Source organism: Dendrobates tinctorius, unplaced genomic scaffold (genome assembly GCF_039654945.1).
Source record: "Dendrobates tinctorius isolate UK_male_01 unplaced genomic scaffold, ASM3965494v1 ptg000064l, whole genome shotgun sequence".
Lineage (NCBI taxonomy): Eukaryota > Metazoa > Chordata > Amphibia > Anura > Dendrobatidae > Dendrobates > Dendrobates tinctorius.
In genome coordinates this window covers 57086449-57092602 of record NW_027361732.1, presented here as the reverse complement: position 1 = coordinate 57092602, position 6154 = coordinate 57086449, and the positions used below count along the sequence as shown (strand labels likewise).

General features: G+C 45.6%; 1 pseudogene; it reads left to right on the top strand.

The window, feature by feature from the left end:
* Positions 1-2025: 2025 nt before the first annotated feature.
* Positions 2026-5943, top strand: LOC141094587 (large ribosomal subunit protein eL8 pseudogene; annotated as a pseudogene).
* Positions 5944-6154: the final 211 nt, after the last annotated feature.

Here is a 6154-nt window from a genome sequence, read left to right as displayed (position 1 = left end):
GGAAGAAGAAGAAGAATGTAAAAAAAGGAATAAGAAGAAGAAGAAGGTAAAAAAAGGAAGAAGAATAAGAAAGAAGAAGAAAGAAGAAAGAAGAAGAAGACATACATGTCTGGCAAAATATAAATGAGGCTAACATAGTCAATATCTTTGTAACTCCTAACGTCTTTAAAAAAAAAGTTTAATTCCTGCTATTCCATTTGATTGGGCTAAACCTCTATGGCTTTAATGTCTCCTCCACCTCCCACAATACATTCTACATTATTCTTAGTTGTTTTTCTTCATGTAGAATTAACCTACAAGGAAAGAAAGGGTTTTTTTTAATTCCGATATTTTGGCCCCATTGACTTGCATTGGTTCCCGGTATCGGAATCGGCGATACCGATACTTTTTTTTAAGATCGGCCGATCCATTCCGATCCGATATTTTCAAGTATCGGCTGGTATCGCTCAACTCTAGTCAGGACATTTGCAGCCCTTACTACCTGATCTTATCTAGATATTGTCTTTGATTTTGGCTATATTGTATTTATTTGAGTGTTCAATAAATTTCTACATTTTTATTAACATTCGACGAAGTGCTCCTCTTTTTTTATTGGCATAGTACATTTTTAATGTGAGTGTTGCATCACGGACAATGGCCACTCTGGTGATCTAGTGGTGGTGGATGATGAGGATGAGGAGAAGGAGGAGGAGGAGGAAAAAAAAGCAAACAGCCAAATCAGGAAGTGTATACCCATGTGTGGGTAGGAAGAGGTGCATGGGAATACACCTCCCAAAAAAAGACACTGGATTTGAGTTTATGTTACGCTGCTATCATTCGGTGATGTAGATAAGTCTTGCCCAAGCAAGCCCTTGTTCATTTTTGTAAGAGTCAGCCGGTCAGCATTTTCAGTTGATGCCCTTAACAGGTATAATTCCATGAGCGGCACTAAAAGCCGCTCTGACAAAACGCTAGTGGCAGGACAGGCCAGGACCTCCAAGGCATAGAGAGCCAGTTCATGCCAAGTGTCTAGCTTGGATACCCAATAATTATAAGGCACAGAGGAATCACGGAGGACGTTGGTTCGGTCAGCAAGGTACTCCTGTGATGGAAATATATACATTTCATATAGCTCTCACTTGCATATATACTCATATATAATGACAGCTAATATATACACTACAATCCACTGCTTTAAAATGGCTGCTACGAACCAGACAATGGTTTGGTACTTTCCAGAAAAGAGGAAGAACACCAGATGTCTAAAGTGATGAGTAGATGTCTCAACTTTGTCCTGGTTTCAAGAGTTACACTTTAGTTACTTAATCAGCCTCTTGCCATGCATTGATCATGATATATTCCATATACTCAAACAGCCAAAAACATTGTAGCTTGACAATATGGTAATTAACTAACCACTCCTTTCTATACGTAATTATAAAACCATGTATGTGCAATAAACTGTCAGAATATTGATGGAATGCTATCCTTTAGCCATGGGTGTACAGTGTCATTATTTGAGCACTCAAAATACTCAGTTTAATTGGGAACGGCCTCAGCACTCACAGGTATAGATTTATCCTAACAAAATTTCCATAACATCTGGCGCCTGCATGCGAGGCAGTGGATGAAATGCACGGGGACTCTGCTGAATGTAGAGATGGGGTGCTGGCCATGGCCTTGGCTCACAGGACAGAGGCTGCACAGCTCCATAAGTAAGTTAAGAAAATCTTTTCATCTTACCTGAATGTCTTCTGTGCCCATTCCGGGTCTATACCTCTTGCCGGTCAGATGTGGCCACCACCACATTCCCAGGTTGTGTAAAAAGGCCACACTCTTATCCAAACCCTAGGGTATAAGCCAAGGTGTCTGCTGCATGCTGTGTGTATGTGTTTCATGTCTGTGTAGATCCGAGAGATAGTTGGAACAGTGACCGATTTTGCTTGTGGTTGCTGGAAAACCAATTAGCAGGAAGCCAAATCGCTGGATAAGTTCTCGCAGATTCACCCATGCATCAGAGGGACAGGTGCTCCAAGATTTCCAGGCATGGGTGGTGATAACTTTGAGGGATTATCACAGATTCATGTTACCGGTGAGCCAGGTAGGATGACCGCTGCAGAGGATGATAATGTTCCCGAGCATTTGAGTGCTCTGTGTGATTGGCAGCTGTCGGTTACCAGAATGGCTTGTACATGTCACAGAATAATAAAGAGGGCATCGATTTCTCCCGGACGTCTATTCATGTTTTTTCATGTTTGTAATGTAATGTATTTTTGCTTTCACTGTAAACTTAGAACAGAAAGCATTTTTACAAACTTCCCCTTTTGCCTTTAGCAAGGAAATACCCCTTGTTAATCAAGCTGTCACATCTGTTTTTGCTCTACTTCCTGGTTTTTTTATTCTGAGCTAATTTCTAGCTGTAGTGTAGCGTAGAAATTTTGAGGAACTGAAACTGAGCTGCATCTGTGATTGTGCAGTGTGCTACCTGTTTTTAGATATGTGACTTTAGTGAGTATGGATACACCAGCAGAAAAAGAGGAAGTGTGTGTGTATATATCTGACTGGGTCTGAGCACAGACAGAGGTGTTAGGAGTTTGTATCTACTTTTTGATTTTGTCTTTTTTCCTTTTTCAAAGACGCACTGACTAAGGTGATAGCATTTGTGCAAACTTTTTTGAAGTTTTTTTATCAACCTTTTTGAAGTTTTTGTATTACTTTTCTGAAGTTTTTGATCACTCTTTTGAAGTTTTTGGAATAGACACAGTAGGTGAACAGGAAGGTTAAGTATGTGAAGAATTTTAGATGGTTGATTTAAGCATTTGGATTTACAGGCAGTCTCCAGGCAGCGGCATGGCATGATGTGTTGAAAGGAAAAAGGGAAGTTAGTTGGAGCTAGGTTGCTGACTGCGTGGTATAGAGTGGCAGAGTAGCAGCAGACTTACAGCATTTAGGAGGTACAGAAAGTTATATGAACAGACCAGGAAGTGATTTTTACGTGTATAAGATGGGAAAAGGTTTTAAGTTATCAGAGCCTCCCCCATATGGAGACGGGAGATATCAGACATGTGCAGTCTGCTCCCAACAGAGTCCATGGTATAGGAAATGTGGTGCAGGGTGTGGCACGCCCTGCTTCTCCCTACCATGCCATCTCAGGCTGTACAAGGGGGAGAAACTTTCTCCTCCTCCCCCTCCTCTGTCTCTCTCTCAACCTTTTCTCCTCCTTCGGCCACACCTTTCTCCTTCTTCTTCACACCTCTCTCCTCCTCCTTACTCATTTCTCTCTCCTCTCTCCTCCTCCTCCATTTCCACTGTCACTCCTCTCTCCTCTTCTTTCACACATCTCTCCTCCTCCTTTTTCTCTGCCACTCCTCTCTCCTCCTTCTTCACGCCTCTCTCCTCCTCCTTCTCTGGCTCTCCCCTCTCCTCTTTCTTCACTCCCCTTTCACACCTCTCTCCCCCTATTTCACTCCCTTCTCATTCTTTTTCACACCTCGTTTCTCCTCCTCCTTTTCCTTCTTCATTATCAGGTGGGCCAACACCCAATCTAAACATTGTGATGTCCCTGTATCCAGTGCCTGCAGCACAAGGCACCTTTTCTCTCCTGGGCACAGTGCAACCATTGCCAGTTATGATATCGGGAGAAGAAGGTGAAAATCTCCCTACACATAGTGCTGCAGGTAGCCCTCAGACACAGCAGAGAGCACAGCCCGGGTTGAAAGGGGGAGGGATGCAGCAGCTGCAGCAGCTGAAAATGAGGAACGTCAGTACCAGAGCTGCCAACATTTACACCATCAAGGAACTTTAATCTTAATCCAATGGAGCTTCAGCAAGGGGGGGAATCCTCATGCAGCAGGGCAACTTCTACATCCAAAATCAGCCAGTATATGACCCAAGCAAACAATATCACAGCTTCTCCTCTGATGAAGATGAAGAGGGAATATCATACATGCTTCCCAGTACTAGGGAAAGAAACCCACAGGCACCAAGAAGGCAGGAGCAGATAGAGGCATCACCCTTACACTACTATATGCCCTTCACCCCAAGTCAGGTGACTATTTTTCTTGATAATCTGCCAGACCCAGAGATGCACCCCATGCCATTTTACTGAAGTATGCAGCAGAACCAGCAAGCATATGCTGCAACCTGGATTGATCTCTGAGCCGTAATGGAAATAAAAGCAGGTGATGCATTCTGGCCAATCATGAAGGAACACTTCAAGCTTCCAGCAGAATTAGATGTGCACTCCTGGGAGTCAGGGCAAAAGCAAATTGAGCAGCTCAGAGAGTTGGCCAAAGGCAGATTGGCAGGGCAAGCTCTCAGCCTACATGACATGAACCAAGACAAGACAGAGTTTGCAGAGAAGTTCCGTGGCAGAGTGATGCAAATTTTCCAAGATTTGGGCTTCACTATTCACCATCAGATACACAGACAAATGTTGGCACAAGCCTTTGTGCATAGACTAAGAGAACCAATCAGGAAACTACTGATAGTAGCCAGGCCTGAGAACAGGTCAACAGCAATGGATACCCTGCTCACAGTAGCCAGAGGGATTGAGTCCCAACCAGGAGTGTGGAAGACAACCCCCCTGCTGGTGGTCAAAGACCCAGATAAACAATCACAGTATAAGGACAGAAGAAGCATCAAGTGTTACAACTGTTGCAAACTTGGCCATTTCTGGAACCAATGCAGAGCACCCCCACAATCCAGGACCTTGCTCAGAGGAACAGGCCAAGGAAGAAACATAGGAAGCAATGAAGAACCCCCTCCATAGGACAGGGGCAAGCCAGGTCCACAAGACACCATGCTCCTAACGTGTGAAACCCCATCGGTGGAACCAATACCCCAAATTTCCCTGAAAGTGGATGGAGTTGTCAGATCTTTCCTTGTGGACACTGGTGTGGCCAGATTTGTGATGAGACATGTGGAACTTCCTGACCCCACCCACCTATTACAGCCCTCTGTGTCTTGCGTGGGGATTGATGGTCAAGTCAGACACTCCCAGCTTACAAAGCCCCTGAGCGTGTGGACACAGTCAGGACACTCCATCCTGTCAAAAACATGCCCACTCAACCTGCTGGGAGCAGACCTATTGCAGAAGCTGAAGGTGACCATAGTGTTCCAGGAAGATAGAACCCTCGGCCCAAAAAGAATCATGCTGGCAGCCCTACAGGAGCCTCAAACAACTGGTGCAAGCCTACCCAAGGAGGTGCTGGACATAGTACCCTAAAGTCTATAGTCCAAGAGACCCCAGGATGTGGGGAGACTTCAAGTTGCGCCAGTGCGGATGTCACTCGAGTCTGGAACCCCGTACCCTCGTAAGACCCAGTATCACCTGTCCATCACCCAGAGTCAAGCTGTCGCTGACCAACTTAAGTTCTAAGTGAACCCACTGTTCGAGAAATGGCTTAAGAACTTTGGCATTGGCCAGGAAATTCAACCCAAAAGGGACCTTACCCGCTTCATGAAATGGCTGTGCTACATCCGGCTCCAGCGCCAGAGGACCATCTTGTACAAGATTCTTAAGGTGCTCCCTGAAATCACCCAGTTCATCCAGGCCCTGGACCAGTCGACAGCCACTTCAGCTTTTCAAACTGGCACACAAATACTGACCTGAGACCAATCTGGAGAAAAAGGAATGGCTGCTGGCCTGTGCTGAGCAGAAAGCAGCTGGTAAGGGAGACGTCCAAACGAAGAGACCACCTGTGATCAGAGGAGGTGTTAACAGAGTGACCGCCTTGGTGGAGAACAAGAAAGCCCTACTGGTCATCTCTTGATGTGGATCCCAGTGAACGGCTTGTTTTCCTGCCGGCTCTGTGCCAGAAAATGGGAGTCCCCCACTGCACTGTAAAGGGCAAGGCCAGACTGGGCCGCCTCGTCCATAGGAATCATTATGCAATGCCTGCTTTTCTCGGTCAAGAAGACGACTGTGAAAGGAGAACCAGCCAGGTTCAGAATGGTGCATGACCTGAGGGCTGTGAATGAGGCCACGGTATTTGAAGCCCCAAGTGTGCCAAATCTGCACACGCTGCTCTCAAATGTGTCAGCCACAGCAACAGTGCTCACAGTGATTTACCTTGCCAACGTTTTCTTTAGTGTTCCCCTTCACCCAGAAAACCAGTTCCTGTTTTGCCTTCCCGCACCAGGGGAGTGCAGTACACATGAACAGTGATGCCCC